Below are 18,462 nucleotides of genomic sequence, written 5' to 3'. Positions count from 1 at the left end.
TTAATACCGAATAGTTTAGTCTCTTTTACTTGGTCGATGGGAATATTATTTATATTTAGATTTAATTTTGGTTCAGATCTCATCTGGTACCTTGTTCCCATTAGTATAGACTTTGTTTTACCAGCATGAAGTACAAGTTTATTACTATTCACCCTCTCTACTATTGACTTTAGTTCATATTCTAAAATGGAATTTATCTCATCTGTAGTAGTTCCTGAAATATATATAGTTGAGTCATCAGCATACATTGAAATTTGAGCTTTATGTAGTACTAAAGGTAAATCATTAATAAAAATTGAAAACAATAAAGGCCCAAGGCAACTTCCCTGAGGGACCCCAGAGTTAACAGGACTAACATTCGATAAGCTGCCGTGAAAGAAAACGGTTTGCTTTCTGTTCCTTAAATAACTCTCCATCCATTTTAATGCAGTGACAGTGAAACCATATTGTTTAAGCTTTTCTAAGAGTAAAGGATGGTCAATCAAATCAAACGCCGCACTTGCATCAAGTAAAACAGCACCCACCAATCTTCCCTTCTCAGTATCACATTGCCAGTCATCAGTCGTCCGTGTTAATGCAGTACATGTAGAACGTCCAGGCCTGTAGGCATGTTGATAATCTGTGTTTAAACCATTGGCATCAAAATAAAATTGAATTTGTTGAAACTTAATTCTCTTCATCACCTTTCCTAGAGCTGGTAACAAACTAAGAGTGTGACTATTTGCAAAACGGTGCGGCTGTGTTTTTAGCAAGAGGAATAATTTTTTTGCTATTTTCCAAGCATCGGGCATTTACACCTCTCAATACTCAAGTTGATGATATGACAAACAGGGGCAGAAAAAAAACAAACTAAGAAATTCTATATCTAAATTGTCAACACCTGGTGGTCTATTTTTGCATTTTTTAAGCAAAGACTCAACTTCATTGACATTTGTCATTTTAAATCTACAGCCCTTGTTTTGCATGATATTATTAATTAATATAGTTGATGGGTTTATACTTGTATCCTGCATATTGCTCCTTAAACGGTTGATCATAGACTGAAAAAAGCATTAAACTAATGAGCAATATCAACTGGTTTCGTTAAATATCCTCCATCTACTTCAATATAAGATGGGCAGGATTTACAGTTTCTACCCATCATATCATTTACTACATTCCTGACCTGCGTGTGGGTTACCCCCCGCCGTGTCATGTGTAAGGGCAGGCCCTGAGCAACGCTGTCTCCGCCCACAACTCAGAGGCTAATTGCTAATGAGCTACAGGCGCTCTGAAAAAGCAGAGTCCAGGAAAATAGCACAGGTTTTGCAATTTAGTCTAAAAACTTGCTACTGCTACAACTCTTGATTTATTAGTGGCGATGTCACCTTATAAAACAAGCAAATACACAACTGTTTCAGCTGCGCACACAAGTAGAACAATCGCTCGGACTCAGACGGCGGCGGCTTGGACACCATTACAGGATGGCTGCCGGCTATGTGAGACTGAATTATTGCTACATGTCACAAATACTGATAGCGACGGCGTTTGTCAAGGAGCTTATCGCGACTCCAACACCGACCCAACTGTGTAACGGCACCAATTAATAGCGTCCCTAAATACATCAAACCTGAATGTCGGGTTTGACCTTGGTAACTCATCACCGTGATTACTGGGAGACTGGAAAATGCTTTTTACTTTATTCCCTTATTTATGAGGGTGAAGATTTCATCAGGAGTCGGTTGTGGTGCAGCAGCAGAAAACGGAATGTAATGCAACCTTGAATAAATCAAATCAAAACAGTTCTGTCAAAATATCTCAACAGAATAAACGGACGTCTCTGCTTTGAACTAATCACATATTTACAGACAACTTATTTACACATATATATTCATATATAGATATATGTACACAGTTGTACAATTATGCAATTTCTGAAGAAATTCTGGGATTCTGAGCTTCTGGCAAAGCTGATCCATTTCTGGCTTCCAGGAAAAAAGAAATGCTGGAGACAAATCTGCATGGTCGGCATAAATCAGTCTGAGGGTGTAGATGAAGTTGTCTGAAGTGAAAAACAGCTGAAGGATGCAAAACATACCATGAAGGGAGTTTAATTGGAAAAAAGTCATAATCTGCCGGCCAGGATTAATTCTAATAGAATTATATGATAATATGATGGTAATACATAAGACCCATATAATACTTATTCAGGACTACAAGCCATTTGATGGTTGAATCTCGTAGAAAATAAATTAACGATTAAAGCAAGAAAAGAGTATTTGTATGATGTCAGAGTATTTACCTCCTGGAACATCAGGGCTAATTACACACTGTTCATTCTGAGAAGTCTTTCCCTGTTGTCCATTTTTATTTCTCCATTTTAAGAATCCATCCCTCCATTTTCTACTTCTTATCCTGTTAAGGGTGGTGGGGGGTGGAGCCTATCCCAGCAGCCTTCAGGTGAGAGGTGGGGTTCACCCTGGACGGGTCACCAGTCCATGGCAGGGCCAACACATCGAGACAGACAACCATTGGCTCTCACAGCCACGCCTTGGAGCCCCGGCTGCAGCACGGGGTCTTTCTGTGTGAGTCTCCATGTTCTCCCTGTTCCTGCTGGGTTCTCTCTGGTACTCCAGCTTCCTCCACAGTCCAAAGACATCAAGAGGGACCAGGTTAATCCAGACTCTAAATTGACCGTAGGCGTGGCTGGGAGAGCCAATGGTTGTCTGTCTCTATGTGTTGGCCCTGCCATGGACTGGTGACCTGTCCAGGGGGAAGGCTGCTGGGATAGGCTCCACCCCCACCACCCTCAACAGGAGAAGAGGGAGAACATGGATGGATGGAGATCTCTATACCGAACCTGAGTAGAACTTGGTGATGTCAAACGGAGGGAGATGAACTGAACTGATCTGTGAGGAGAACAACAGGTACCATTGGTACGGGGGGCAGCATGTTACTCCAGAGGGCCACACGTGGGACAGTCATGATAAAAGTATGTGACTCTATCAGCTGTGTCGTCACAGTAGAATGAAGGGCCCTCACTGTGTATGGGGCCTCTAAGCGCTGCATTTTATTATTTTTTAGCCTTTGAGCAGGTGGCGGCTGGCCCGGGCTGGCCCCCGGTCCGGCAGCAGCCCGCATGTCGTGTCTGTCTTCACGTTAGCAAGTTTGCTAAGCCCTGCGCAGGTGGACAATCAGCCCTTCAGAGATTTGACTCTGAAAATGTCTGTAAACGCTGTGATGAGAGTCTGACAAGACACTGGCGTTGTGACTGGCAGCTCAACTATGAGCTGAAACTCTGTGGAGCTGCTGAGCCTCAACGTGTCATGATAATTACTGCTGCGCGTGAACAAGTGCTGCACCGCGAGCCGGAACATGCGGTCTGACAAGCAAGCAGCGTGCACAAGCTGCTGAGAGGTACTGATAGTCGGAAACCAATCCGGTGAGGGCTGAAGGTCACAGTCTGATGATGTCATCAGGAACACATGGTCCACCACAAGACCAGCATCTCAAGCAGAATGTTTATTCACATATTACTAAATTCTACAGTCACGAAGTACAAAATTAGAGTTCATCAGATGCGACCCTCACACGAGGACTCGACCCGAGCAAAAGCAAACGTCTCGTGGTTTCATGTTCCAGGTTTACAGGCGGAAACTTCCCTCTCAAATGAAAGCTCACTCATTCACGTGCACCGAAGGGTTAAAAAGTAGCGAAACCCTGGGAAAATGTGAAAAATCACATTCACAAAAAAAAGAAAGCCTCATGAGACGTCATGATTTATTTCTCTAAATCTCATGTTCACGTTCGGAAACAGAGGTTATTGGAATTATTTAATTTACATCTGAAAAAAAAAATCGGAATGTGTGAAAAAGTGAAACGCGTGTGAAGAAGCTGAATTCAATCCCAGTGTGCTCACGCACGCATAAACACTTAACGTAACGGATAAAAGCAATATCTTTCAGAAATTTTCTTTCAAATACGCTAAAAGGTCATTTACATTGTAAAATGTGGTATCAATTGAAAAATCGTGTCATGAGCCGTGACTCAGGCAGCTTTTCAAACGCGGAACTTTTGATTCCATATTTGCTAAAACAGAAAACCCCCCGCCAACGGGAGGCGTTTTCAAGTCCATTTGCACATTTTGCTTCCATAGGCGGGACTTCTGACTGTAATCTGAGTCACAAGAAACAGATTAGAGAAGTGTGGAACGTGTCCCACACATCTTCTGTTCCGGACCCTTTTGTCGGGTTCTTTTTTGGGGGGGGCCATGATGATGACTCAAAGTTGTGGCTGAGGGAACTTTGATTCCTCAAACAGACGAGCATGCAGACACAGATGGACAAGTGCCTATTTTTCTCTGCAACATTAACACAAGACACGGTATAACGTGTGTCCGCACACACACAGACTGATCCCAAACACACACACACACACACACACACACACACACACACACACACACACACACACACACACACACACACACACACACACAGAGCATGAGAGGGGACACCTGCTTGCTTGATACACCCCCCTCCTCTTCCTCCTCCCTCCCCCTTGTCCATTAAGATTCAGTTCAGGACTCGTCACCGTCTCTGGGTTCGCCACGGATGTTGTGGCAAAGTCCAGTGAATGATAAAGAACTAAGTGCGCGTGTGTGTGTGCGCGCGCGCGTGTGTGAGAGTGAGGAGGAGAAGAGGTGGCATGCTGAATCCATCTATCCGTACACTTATCTACCTATCCATCTATTCATCCTCCTCTTCCACCTCTTCCTTGTTGGCGGTGTGTCGGTTGGAAGGACAGCCCCCATGCTCTGACACACACACACACACGCAGACGCACACCTCCACAATGTGTCACTCTCTATTCCACCTGCCTCCTCCCGTCATTCCCTGCTTGCCGTTCCATCTACCTACACTTGTTCTCCTCCTCCCTCAATTTCTCATTTTTTGTTGCTGTTCTCACTCTCAACCTCTCCACCCTTCCTCCCCGTCCTCCCCCTCTGCACGTGTGTCACCGCTTACGAAGAAGAAGAACGAGAAATGCCCCAGCTGACAGGAGTGAGAGGAGAAAGGGGACGGGGAAAGGCAGTCGGAGCAGATAGTAGACGGCGGAGTGTGCTCAGAGCTCGATGCCTCCATCCGCCATGAGCCGGACTCCTCTTTGATGGAATACCCCAGAAGGTGGAGGGCAGGAGAAGAGGACTGATAGAAGAAGAACAGGATTCACAAGGCGGGACGGCCAGCGCTCTTGCCTCCGGAGGGTATGGCAACACACACACACACCAACACACACACACACACACACACACACACACACACACAACAGAGGAAGAACAAAACACGTTTTTCTAACAACTTCAGCTTTTCTGTCTCTTTCGGCGTTTTTCATTTTGATCTCCCCCTCCATCTCTCTAGCTCTCTCCATCTCTCTCTCGCTCTCTCCATCTCTCTCTAGCTCTTTCCATCTCTCTCTAGCTCTCTCCATCTCTCTCTAGCTCTCTCCATCTCTCTCTCGCTCTCTCCATCTCTCTCTAGCTCTTTCCATCTCTCTCTAGCTCTCTCCATCTCTCTCTAGCTCTTCCCATCTCTCTCTAGCTCTCTCCATCTCTCTCTAGCTCTTTCCATCTCTCTCTAGCTCTCTCCATCTCTCTCTAGCTCTCTCTCTCTCCATTTCTCTCTAGCTCTTTCCATCTCTCTCTAGCTCTCTCATCTCTCTCTCCATCTCTCTCTCCATTTCTCTCTAGCTCTTTCCATCTCTCTCTAGCTCTCTCATCTCTCTCTCCATCTCTCTCCATCTCTCTCTCCATTTCTCTCTAGCTCTTTCCATCTCTCTCTAGCTCTCTCCATCTCTCTCTAGCTCTTTCCATCTCTCTAGCTCTCTCCATCTCTCTCTAGCTCTCTCGAGCTCTCTCTCTAGCTCTCTCCATTTCTCTCTAGCTCTCTCTCGCGCTCTCCATCTCTCTCTAGCTTTCTCCATCTCTCTAGCTCTCTCCATCTCTCTCTAGCTCCCTCCATCTCTCTCTCACTCTCTCCATCTCTCTCTCTCACTCTCCATCTCTCTCTAGCTCTCTCCATCTCTCTCTAGCTCTCTCCATCTCTCTCTAGCTCTCTCTCTAGCTCTCTCCATCTCTCTCTAGCTCTCTCCATCTCTCTCTAGCTCTCTCTCGTGCTCTCCATCTCTCTCTAGCTCTCTCCATCTCTCTCTAGCTCTCTCCATCTCTCTCTCGTGCTCTCCATCTCTCTCTAGCTCTCTCCATCTCTCTCTAGCTCTCTCCATCTCTCTCTCGCGCTCTCCATCTCTCTCTAGCTCTCTCTATCTCTCTCCCTCTCTGCTGAGTTGTGTCCACAGGCTCTGTTTGGGACTTTGACTAATTGTGAAAGTATTCTCTGGACTCAAGCGGAGCAGAGACTTTCTCTTCTCACCATTTCTTTTTCATTCTAATTAATTCCCCCCTGTGCAGACCCTCAAAGAGCCCCTCTCTCTCACTCTCTCTCTCTGACTCTGTATATCTGTACCCCCCCGACACACACACACACACACACACACACACACACACACACACACACACACACACACACACACACCCCTCCATCTGTCTGCCTTTGAGAAGCAAATAATTGGATGTGGAGATTGGCTTCTCTGTGGCTGAGCTGGAGGATTGAAGCTGCACAGCCCTTCTCACACACACACACGACTACGCACACACACGACTACGCACACACACACACCTGGATGTGTGTGTTAGTGCAAGAAACTACACAAGATAATGCTGATGTGAACCAGACACACTGCTAAGGAAAAGTTATTTTTGAGTGTTCCAGTTACATCTTTAAATTTCAGTTTCAGAAGGACCTGTGACTCGACCCACTGGGGGTTGTAGTTTTTATCAGGCATGACTACGCAAGCTAATGTGACCCAGCAATATTTTTTTATTGGCTGAAATCAGAGGCAGAAAAGCAGTTTTTGTATAAAAAAAAACCCTTGACTTTTAGTTCACTCTTAAACAAAAACGCTTTTATAATGTGTTTTTTTTTTTTACAGTGCAGAAACGAATGAGAAGCAGAAGGAAAAAAAATTGGCTGCTTGAGAAAGAGTGAGTGGCTGAGAGACCTTTGAAGAGATTAGTGGCAGAGGTATTTCCCTGGAGAGAGAGAGGGAGGGGGTAGAGAGGGAGGGAGAGAGAGGGAGGGAGAGAGAGAAAGGGGGAAGGAGAGAGAGGCAGAACGATAAAGAGGAGGCTGGAGGAGTTTCAGAAGAAGACATGAGATGTGTTGTAATGCTAGAGAGCGACAGGCAGGACCGCTGAATGGACGACACACACACACTCACACTCACACACTCAGGCATGTAAAGCCGCTCTCGCTAGCAGAGCGCTAAGTCTCAAGTGATGGACGGGAAAGCCTTCACACACACATTCAACTTCACACTCCAGACACACACAAAAGGGATGCCGCTGCACTGGGACTCTTTTCTCCTTCCTAACTGTTTTTTTCAGCCACTTCTTTTTCTTCCTCGGTGTTTCACTCTGTCTCACTCTCATTTTCACCTTCCCGCCCAACCACCTCCCCTCCACCTCCTCCTCCCTCTCTCCTCCTCCTCTGACTCCAGCTGCTTTACCTCCTTCCAGTTCGGTCTCATTGTCCTCACACACTCATCGCCTACGTGTGCGTGCGTGAGGACGCGGGGTGCAGCCGCTCACCGCCGCCCAGTAGAGCGCCGGTCGCTTTCAGAGGTGAGTTGATCGCCCATTTATCCCTCAAAAAATGTTTTACTTTGTCATTTAGTTTTTCGCGCTCTTTTGAGTCATGTTATTTCAGATGGTGAGAAAGGTGTGTGTGTGTGTGCGCGCACGCGTGTGTACGCTTGCTCGCATTGACGGGGTCAAAGGTGGTGACGGTGACATTTGGAAGGTTGTCGGAGTTGATATGGAGCTAAAATTGTGGTTTAGGTTTGTCCAGACGAGTGTGTGTGTGTGTGTGTGTGTGTGTGTGTGTGTGCGTGCGTGCGTGTGTGTGTGTGTGTGTGTGTGTGTGTGTGTGTGTGGCCAGAGGGTGAGCTTGGCTTGGTCGGTACGTGCCCTGCTTATGAATTACAGCTCCAGTCTTACACCCCGCTAGTTCACGCTGAGCCTGTGAACACTCCATCCTTTGCTTCTTCTCCTCTTTTCTGTCCTCTGTTGCTTCCCTCTCTTCCTTTTCTCTCATTTTGTCTGACTCCTCTTCAGTCACTTGCTTGGCACACGTCCTCGTAGTAAACCCCTCTGTTGAAGCGGTGAACGGAATGTAAATTCTTAAATAACCAGCCAACAGTTTATATGTTCGAATGATCTCTCCCTCGATTTCCTGTGCTTTCTCTCTCTCTCTATCTCTCTCTCTCTCACACTCACACACACATTCCACGGCAGATTTAAATATTTCCCGGCGGGGTTGGAGGGTGAACAGAAATAGATCTAATTCTAAATCAGGACGCAGAGCCCAGCCTCACCACCCCTCCCTCCCTCTACAGCCAGAAGCTCCAACACTTCCAGTCCATAAAATAATCCAAAAGTTTAATGATGACATGAATTATGAGGACTAAAAATGCATCAGTGAGCAAGTGCCGAACCCCACGCGCGCATCGGCCTCCGTGCTGGACACGGGAGGCGTGAGGACAAAAGGGCGTCTCAGTTTTCAAACAATGCAGCTTTTGAGAACAAGGCGTTTTGGCGGATTTGCACTGCCCACAAAATCATAAAAATAAAAACAGGCGATGTCAAAGTGCCTGATTTGCTTCACAGAGACTTGACTTCTGCTGAGTTTAAGCCGTATGGATTTGTGTTCCGGCTCTTGGCTGCTCCGGATTAAGCCTCCAAGACTGGAGTTCAGATATAGATCTGGAGTTGATGAGTTCCTGCAGCCTGTCTACCTGCTGTCCTGTCTACCTGCTGTCCTGTCTGCCTGCTGTCAGGCTGCAGAGCAGCGATAGGACGGGTCACGGCCCGCCAGCTGCCTCCAGCCGCTCCGGGGGGGGGGGGGGGGGGGGGGGTTGTGTGCGTTGGAGATGAAGCTTTGTACCAGCGCTCAGCGTGGACATCACATCGAGAACCTGCTCTTCCTCTCCTCGCTAACCGCCCTCTTCCTCCCATGGTTCCTGCCTTTTTTTGGTCATTTTGTACAACGAGTCGACACTGAATAACAAAAGACGGCAATCTGTGGAAACTTTCCTGTGGCGCCGTCAGGAGGAGGAGCTCGGTGAGCAGAGCACATGACGCGGCGTCGGGCAGCCGGCTCCTCTGGTTGAGTGCTCTCACCAGGGGAACTCAGGTGTGTTGGACGAGCCTCGTCTTCTACTCACGTAAACCATAGCCGACCCGCAGGTGTGTGTGTGTGTGTGGGGGGGGGGGGGGGGGGGCTCCAGCTCAGAAGTCATCTCACAAAATCTCCTCCCGTACTTACATGAGACTCGTTCCTCAAACGTGTCATGTCGGCGAGCTGATCATCGCCATCCTCACCGCCGTGTTGTGCTGCTTCTGTCTGATGGTGATTCAGAGATCCACGGTTGGCTGCCATTGCAAAGTGATGGCTCTGAATCCAAAACGGGAACCGAATGAGCCCTGCGTTGTGTGTCATGGATTCATCACCGGTATTCACTCCGTTTGACATCCATGCAGATCAGAAGATTGATTATTGACGATGACTGAGTCATAGAAACGCAGCAGCTGGCGTTGCGTCACTCAGCTGACAGACGTCATGCTGAGAAGCAGCTCCGCCGTCGTCACGTCCTGGCCGGGTCGGGTATGGGTTGGTACGCATCAGTTCTGTTCCCTGATATCCAACCCGTCTCCACAGTGAGCGCCAGTTCTGGATGTGAGCCATGAATATTTGATTCAGAGAGCCAAGTGTTAAAAAGCAAGGAAAATGTAGACGACCGTAGACTCGAGCCCACAGCTGACCTGATGTTCAGGGAGGCAGTACACGTCTCCATGGCAACGGCGCGCTACGCTAACTGCAGACGTTGCTGTTGGGATTTTGGGTCGCGTGTGAGATCGCTGGCTTCCGGAACCACGCTGTTGATACCACAACCAAGACCAGAGAACAAGCCAGAGGGCGGTCAGTGTTGGGAGGACACAAAGGCCAGGAATCAAAGCGTTTGCTGGGTTTTTGTTGTTGCTTCTGCAGCATCGTGGTTTTGAATCAATACATAAACTAACAGCAGTCAACTTGGGTGAGACCATTGGAGGCTGCAGCAGCGAATCCACTCCTGCCCATCGGAAACTATAAATCTACATTGAAAACATACTTGAAAGGACTGAAAGCGCCTCAGTGCCCTTTGACCCGGACAGGGTGTCCTGACCAAGTACAGCCGCCAAAGTCACATGACCTAAGGCAAGTGGTTTTGTGCTTTAACTTCACCAGAACTCAGTTGAATTGAGACATCCTCACTCTTACGCCCTTCAGTGAGAATCATTGAACAGCTGCCACCAGAGTCTCTCTTTTATTGAGATAAACCTCCTTAGATTTGTGAAACACTTTTCATGCCTGCTTGAGGTGTTTTCTTTGCTTTGTCAACAAAAGAGTAAAGAGAAAAAATCATTCACGGAGAACTCTTGCGTAGAAAACCCCCAGATCACGTGGCCGACCAGCTGTTTCCCAAACTTGGTCTTCATCTCCAGAGGAGGAGCAACATGTTCGATAGCAGCTGGACCCAAGGAAGCGTCAGTCCAACCGAACTTGGTTCCTCAAGAACAGTCTCTGTAGACCCAAAGACCGGACCAGCTGCAGCGCTGACTTGTCTTCTTCTACGCTGCTTTTCACAGCCACTGTAACATTGCCTACAGCGCCATCTTCTGGTTGAAATATGCATCACACAACCTGGCTTTTTAGCGCCACACCCCTCGATGAACACAGCTGTAATTCACATTTCTTCCTTCAGCCTAAAACTCTCCTCTTTTTAGGAAACAAGGCTGGTGAATCACAACAAAATAAAGTTTTTGCAGTTAGATAACAAGATGGAGCACAGCCCAGATGGATGCTGTTGGGTCCTCATGCTGTTTCTGCGCCGTTGGTTTGTAGTTTGGACAGCGATGTGGGGTCAGGAGGTCCAGGTCATTTCCAGAGTTTGGTAGACGAACGATTGGGATTCACATGACGTCACTCACACTACACTCGTGGTGAACTGGCCCCCAGCTGCAAGGATCAACAGCCCCCCAACTCTGACTGACCCAGAGGTGCTGTCCTCCTGAAGCCAAACAGGATCAACAACAACTGCCATCTTGAGTGTAGCAGGTCACTGGTGGAGGGCTGAGGACTGACAAAAGGACCTGGATGTCCAGTGTGCTGAGTCTGGAACCAGTGATGAGCCTGTTGATGCTGGGTGTTATGTTAGGAGACGGCGGAGAAGAAGCACATACTGGGGCTTGATGATATCATTACTGGATGTAACACACACACACACACACACACACACACACACACACAGTCATTTCAACTGCAGTGAAAAGAGAAGCGAGTGAATTAAACATGCATCAGTCGCTCTTTCCTGTCCTTCTCCCCTCTCCTACACCTGCTCCCCTCTCTCCCGACTACTTTTACTCCTCTAATCAGTCGTCCCTCTTTCCCTCTCTCCTCCTTCATCAGTCTCTACTCTTCTTTATCCTCCTCCTCCTCTCTATCCCCTCCTCTTCTTTCTCTGTCTTCTCCATCGTTCCCCAGAGGTGAACCAAGCTGTTGCAAGCAAGGGCAACGCTGGTGTGTACAACTGAGCTAGTTTAGCAGTGTGTGTGTGTGTGTGCATGTGTGAGTCCGCAATACACACACACACACACACACACACACACACACGCGCGCCTTGTAGACACTGCAGGTGTTGCATCAAGATAAATGACCCGTCATTAGCCAATCAGGTCAGCCAGTGGGAGGGCGATGGAATACCAAGGAGCGAGATCAGCTAGTGGAGGTCAAGCCTCTGACAGGGGTGTGTGTCTGTGTGTGTGTGTGTGTCTGTGTGTGTGTACTGCAGGAGATTGAGAAAGAGAGTTTCCTGATTAGATGCGAGATCTCACAAAGTTTTTCTCCTCCTCCACAACGCCGCGTGAGCTTCCCCTTCCCTTCCCCTTCCCTTCCTTCCCCCCTCAGTTTTCTTTTCTCCCTGCCAGCGCTCCTCTGGGAAGCGGAGGAGTGCTGAAGATAGTTCTGCCGCCGTTTGACGGCCTAATTGGTATCATCCGTCCTGTTGTTTATCTCTTCATCGGTGACTCGTCTCAGGGAAGGAGACAGAGGTTGAGGAGGAATTAAGAGGAACTCACGAGTCTTGTTTCCAGCCTGGAATCTTTTTGCAGGAGGGAAAGGTAGTTGTCACATTATGTTTTTTTATTTCAGCTCCCCACGGCACTTCCCCGGAGAAAAGGCTATGAAACCAATTAGAGAGGAAGTTGGCATATATTCTCATTACAGCAGTGTAATCAATCAGTGTGTGTGTGTGTGGGTGTGTGTGGGTGTGTGGGTGTGTGTTTGCCCTATTAACATTTACACTTGGTTTAATGCACATGGATTCATGCAAGTGCTCGTTCCCACAGCCAAGGTGGTACTGGGAGCTGAAAGGTAATGATTAACACCCCCCCCCCCCGAAAAAAGAAAGACAAAAACAAGAAAGAAAGCCTCTAATCTCTGCGGTTCTCTGCCTCTCTCTATGAATGGTGATGTGTAGGCTGTTTTCAGGATGGCCGCTTGCTTTCTTTGATCACTAATCCTTTCTCTGGCCTGACTTTCTGTCCCTCGTTCTTTTTTTTCCCTCCTCTCTGCCCATCTCTCTCCTCTCATCTCTCGCTCGCTTCGCCCGGCCGGTTGCCATGTCTGCATTGTGAGCAGCTTACAGGCGAATATCTAGGGCAGGGTGCCCTTTCTCTTGCTCTCTCCCTCTCTCCCTCCTTTCTTTCCCACTCTCTCTCTTCCTCTTCGATGTATGGATTGGATTTAATTACTGAGCGTCCATAGATATGTTGAGAGACGTGGAGGAACCTTCTCTTAGCAACGAGACTGTAAAGGTGTTTTCACTGAGAACAAAGAGGCAGGCAGACAGACAGAATTAACCCTGGTTGAAATTAATGAAAGCAGCACTTCACCCAACAAGTGTACTCTGCCTTTAAAGCACTCACAAATAGGAGTCTTGAGCTCACAAAGACATTTTTCCCTCCTTTGTTACTTCTTTGTGTTTCCGGGACGTAGGAAGAGCCAGCCACGTGTATGTAGCACGAAGCTAACGGAGGCTGACAGCTAACAACAGCAAAACTGACAAAAAACAGCTTTTTACTCCGAGCTCGGCGCCACTGTGAACACACACAGTGTTTTCACTCAAGTATATCTCTACTTTACTTGACTACTTTGATTTTAAGGTACTTTGTACTTTTATTCCACTAAATTTCAAAGGAGACATTGTGCTTTTGACTCCTTCACCTTCACCTGAGCCCATCAACTGCCAGTTACTTGGAAGATACAGATAACATAACCATCTGAAAGACTTTGACCTTTAACGTGACCTTTCAAGGTCGATGCTTCAAGGACTCAACACACTCCATCTTGAATGTGAAGTTTGGATGTGTGAGTAAACTCAATATGAAATTCTTCTCCTTTTTCTTGGGCAAAATTTGGACTAGAAACTTGTGTTATTTTCTGCGGTTATTTCTACACAAAGTAAAGGAAGGGTGTACTTCTCCCTCCACCGGTGTAAACCAGTGAGTTGATTCAGCTGAATGTGCCAACTGGTCACGTTCGGTGAGCAGGAGTTGATACAGTTTGTTTTCTTCTCAAATCAAAGTGAGTGGGGATTAACGAGCACACGGCCGGATTAAGAAGAGGTGGATTACACCGGGTGATGACTTTGACTGTTTGTAAATTGATGTTTTTGGGCTACGCAGCCGTTGTTAGCCGTCAGTCTCCATTAGCGTCCAGCTAAATATACGTGGCTGGCTCTTTCTGTCTGGCTCTGGGGTCACAGAGAAGTGACGCAGGAGGGAAAAAAACAGCTCTGTGAGCTCAACACTCCTTTTTGTGATGACTTCAAAGGCAGAAAAGTGTTTTCAAGTCACTCAGACGTTAGAGGTTCGTTTACTAGCTTAGCAATAATACTAACAAGGGAGAGCTATGCTGGCTTGACCGTCGCTGCAGCTCTGTCTTGATCGCAGTCATCAGAGGAGGAAACATCAAAGAGGCCCAGCAGCTGGCAGCTCGTCTCAGGACTCCTGATTGTTCAGTGGTGCAAGTGAACCTGCAGCAGTGGGCGGTGCTTGAAGAGAGGGACTTAACTCAACCCCGCCCACCTCTAACCAATGTGCCGGGCTCACAGAAAGAAAGGAAAAAGTGACGTGGTCACGGTTTTTGTGATGCCTTCTCCGCATCGATGCTGATGTTTACTGGTTTAATCAATCAAATGACGGGAGATGATGTCATTTTGATCGGCCACTCTGGTCCTGGGCTTGAGATCAAAAGGAGACCTAAAATTTCACGTAAAATGACTTAAAATCTGCATCTTTTGACATTTGGATGTTGGGTACATGGAGCTGAGGTAGGTGGATCTATGTAGGCACAGGTGAGTGTGTGTGTGTGTGTGTGTGTGTGTGTGTGTGTGTGTGTGTGTGTGTGTGTGTCGCAGGAGCACAAAGCACTGGCCTGTGGAGCAGAGAGAATGCTTCTGTGTGTTAGAGTCAATAGGCTCTTTGTTCACTGGGCCTGGGAGACAGTTCACCATGAAGATAGACTGAGACTCCAATGCACCACAGTATACCTGAACACACACACACACACACACACACACACACACACACACACACACACACACACACATACATACACACACACATACACACATACCTATGACCAATAGGACAACATTCTGTCTTTGTTCCTGCTACCTTACCACCACTTTTCTTCCAGGAAACTCCTCTCTTCCCCCATCTCCGTCTTTATCGCGCTACATATTTATCAGCAGGTCTCCCTCCCCTTGGCTTCACGAACAGTCCTCTCGGTTATCTAGGCTCAGGGGGGGTCGTGGGTGGGAGTATTTGTTTTACCTGAGACAGAGAGTGCATTGTGTGGAACGAGGGATGGTGAGGAGAGCTGAAAGGGGGAGTGGGGGGAGATAGGGATTCTACAGGTGAAAGCTTTGTGCAGGTACCAGAAACAAGCACGGGAATCCAGGATGGTTTTAATGTGATGTGAGATGGCGGCCGAACCGCTTTGGCGAGAAGACGGCTGAGACGGTTCATAGCAGGTCAAATCATGAGAGCAGAAACATCAGTCACTCTGAAAACTGCAGGATTGCTGCGGCGCCAGATGTGAGTACATTTTATGGCCTGTTCTTTGCAGTTTAGGGATGTGTGAAATTTGTAATGCAGTTGGGATGTGAACCCGTTCCTCTCGCGGCACAGAATTCAGGAGGGCTTAGAGCAGCCGGTTCCACCACCAGCGAGGGCCTGTTGCTGCTTCTTTAATGGGAAGTGCTGTGGATGGTAGGCTGCTTATGTTCCACAAGAGGAATCAGTCACATGTCAGCTCCAACTAAAGTGTGTGTGTGTGTGCGTGTGTGTGTGTGCGTGCGTCTGTGTGTGTGTGCGTGCGTCCCAAAGCAGGCGCAGTATAAATAATGGGTAAAGGTCTAATAAGCTTTCTTTGGAACATCTCTGGGCTGTTGACCATCGGGATCAGCATTAGGATTCTGTCACTCAAGCTCAAAGGCACAGCTTATCTATTGCTCTGCATACACACACATACACACACACACACACACACACACATACACACACACATGCACAAACATATACGTGCATGCCCATATGTTTGCCAACACATCGCCTTATCTCCTCGTCCAAACAAGAAGATAACAAATAAAGCACATTGTCTGTTTCCATAGAGGCCCTCGATAAGACAGAAATCAGCTTACACACACACACACACACACACGCGCGCGCGCGCACACACACACACACTCACAAGGAAATAGAGAGAGCAATGAGGTAGAAAACAACAGATTAAAACAAGGAAGGATGACGTTCATGTTACTTGAAGCTCTCTGAAGGCCCACTTGTGACCGGATCATGAGCAGAATGAAGTGAGAAGTCAGGTGACATCCACATGTAGCGAAGAGCTCGTGGCGGCTGATCCTCAAAGTGGAATGCATGGATAAATAAGCAATCTGGCAGGTGTGTGTGTGTGTGTGTGTGTGTGTGTGTGTGTGTGTGTGTGTGTGTGTGTGTGTGTGTGTGTGTGTGTTAATTGAGGAATGCATTCTTGAAGGTTGTTTGCCACATCAACGTTGACACTTGGATTAAATCTGGTCTCAAAAGTCAGGCCCCTGGTAGGGACTTCTCCAGGCGTAGAGACAGTAACCAGCGTCAATCATGTGACGATGAGTCGGAGCCACAACAGTCGTCAAGTTGGCTCTCATGGTGTTTCATATCAAGTGGAACGGGACAGCGTAGACGTGTATGTGCATATGCACAGACAGCTGGGACACACGTCTGAATCCTTTCTGCAGTCACCGAATTTGACAACTTCTGCATCAGTTTCAGCGTCACTGACCTTTAGGAGCTGTCAGGTGATCCGGCGAGGAGCCTGCGAGCAGCCACCTACGTACGTGGAGCCGGGAAAGACTAGGGAGGACAAGTTTGAGTGTGTCCTGTCTCTCTGGTCATTTTATCAGACTGCAGGCAGTTTGTTTCTCAAATCTGACAGTTTTGTCCACACTGTTGTTTGAAAATGATGAGATCAGATTTGTTGTGTCACCAACAGCAATATCACCGTAGCAACGGACAACGAGCAGCGGTAAAGACACCGTGAAGTTTGATTGGAGCGTCCACACTGACACACTAATCCAGAAATCAGATTAGAAATGCTCTTAGAATTAAAGATGGCCGAAGGCTGGAACGTTGATCCTGAGGGCATCGAATTCTCCGAAGGCAGAAATCACTGTAACAGCACATCATGGGGCTCAGTTTGGCTGATCTGCTGAACCTATGCAGGTTTCATATTTGAGTTTTATTACCGTCGCCTAATTTTTATCAGACTCATCCGTTGTAGGCGTGTTCTGAAGCTGGTAGCACGCCATTTTGCTGCTTCATATTTGATCGTGGCCTCTGAGGCCTGTAAGTCATCTTAGACTTATATAATACACAGGAAGTGCGTCCTGAACCTCCACGCTAATGATTAGCAGGGCGACTTTGTTACATAGCTGGAATGCAGTTTTGCGTATATCATCAAGCGTGTGGAAGCCTGGTGTGGCTCCCACGTGGTCGGTTCATGCATGGCGCGCTACACGCCAGGCTCTGGCCCGTGGCTGCTCATTTGTGTGTATTTGTGGATGCACGTGGGCCGCTCTGCCTCCCTCTCCTCTCTCTGTTAATGTTGACTCATCCATTTTCAGCCAATTAATAATTCAGAGGGTCTGCAGGCTGTGTTTTCATCTGCCTCATCTCCACGCCGCCTGTGAACAACCCTTAGTAATTACACACCAAAACAAGACATTGACTCTAATGTGGATTGGGACTGGGGGGGCTGTGGGTGGGTTGGTGGGGGGTACACTGGAGACGAGGAGGCTACCCAGCAGAGCGAGGTGTCTCGGTGCTGTTGTAAATCCTCTGCAGGGCCTTGTAAGCTGTCAGACAAGCTGAAGCTGTTAAAAGCCATGAAGTGGGAGAGCTACACACTCACGATGTGCCGGAATGATGGTGCACAGAGAAAAGTTTACTCTCGCTACCGGCGCCACCGGCTCGCTGCTGTGTTTTATGGCTTTCTATTCCTATGTGATTCTGTCTGGCATGTCACATAGGGTCTAAAGCCATTGGGTACAGAGCGGGAAGTCTGCAGACGAGGATTAGATGGATATGTGGAATGACACAAGAGGGATAAAAGAGGAGCACAAACAGTATGTGCACACACACACACACAAAACGCTCCTGTATAATCTGCATGGCCCGCGGCGTTTAGCCACCGCTCGCAGGCTGCCCACAGCCCAGCCTAGCTAATTGCCCCCATATGAGACGGATTGAAGCATACATCAGTCCCTACAGCAACATGCACACGATTGCAGACACCTTCTGTTTGGGCTGGGCCTGTCACCACACACACACACACACACACACACACACTCACACACACGCACACACACACACACACTCCCCAGCCAGGCCTGCTGCTGCTGCTGCTGACTCAGGCTGCTATTTAATGAAGCTCTCAGTTTCACCTTGCGTCTTCTAATCTCAACGGTCGTTTGGGATTGGCTGCTAGCACGCTAGCAAAAATTGTTAACGTTGGGAGTTTAGTGAGCCTTAAGACTGCTTGTGGCTGTGTGTGTGCGCACGCGTGTGTGTGTGTGTGTGTGTGTGTGTGTGTGTGTGTGTGTGTGTGTGAGAGAGAGAGAGAGAGAGTGTAACGATGTGCAAATATGAACGTTTAGAAAAATGTGAGTATGATTATTGAGGTTTTTGTCCTTGTTGAGTGGCGGCGCTCG

At 47.7% G+C, this 18,462-nt stretch overlaps 1 protein-coding gene across 2 annotated transcripts in view; it reads left to right on the top strand.

Moving 5' to 3' along the window:
* The first annotated feature begins 4,679 nt into the window (after positions 1–4,679).
* blacat1 (BLACAT1 overlapping LEMD1 locus) overlaps positions 4,680–18,462 on the top strand; it is a 22,578-nt gene continuing 8,795 nt past the window's right edge. Inside the window, exons 1-2 of one of the 2 annotated variants that reach the window (XM_086200555.1) lie at positions 4,680–5,245; positions 7,594–7,717. The gene's annotated coding sequence lies outside the window, so the exon portion shown is untranslated. Of the gene's footprint in view, positions 5,246–7,593; positions 7,718–15,243; positions 15,293–18,462 lie in introns of those variants that run through there. The other variant, XM_086200556.1, reaches the window with a different exon arrangement.

Source organism: Aulostomus chinensis, chromosome 3 (genome assembly GCF_037954235.1).
Source record: "Aulostomus chinensis isolate RoL2024-O1b breed Wild chromosome 3, RoL_Achi_v1.0, whole genome shotgun sequence".
In the NCBI taxonomy this organism is placed as follows: Eukaryota; Metazoa; Chordata; class Actinopteri; order Syngnathiformes; family Aulostomidae; genus Aulostomus; species Aulostomus chinensis.
The sequence above is the reverse complement of the archived record's forward strand: the minus strand, read 5'-3'. Positions and strand labels throughout refer to the sequence as shown.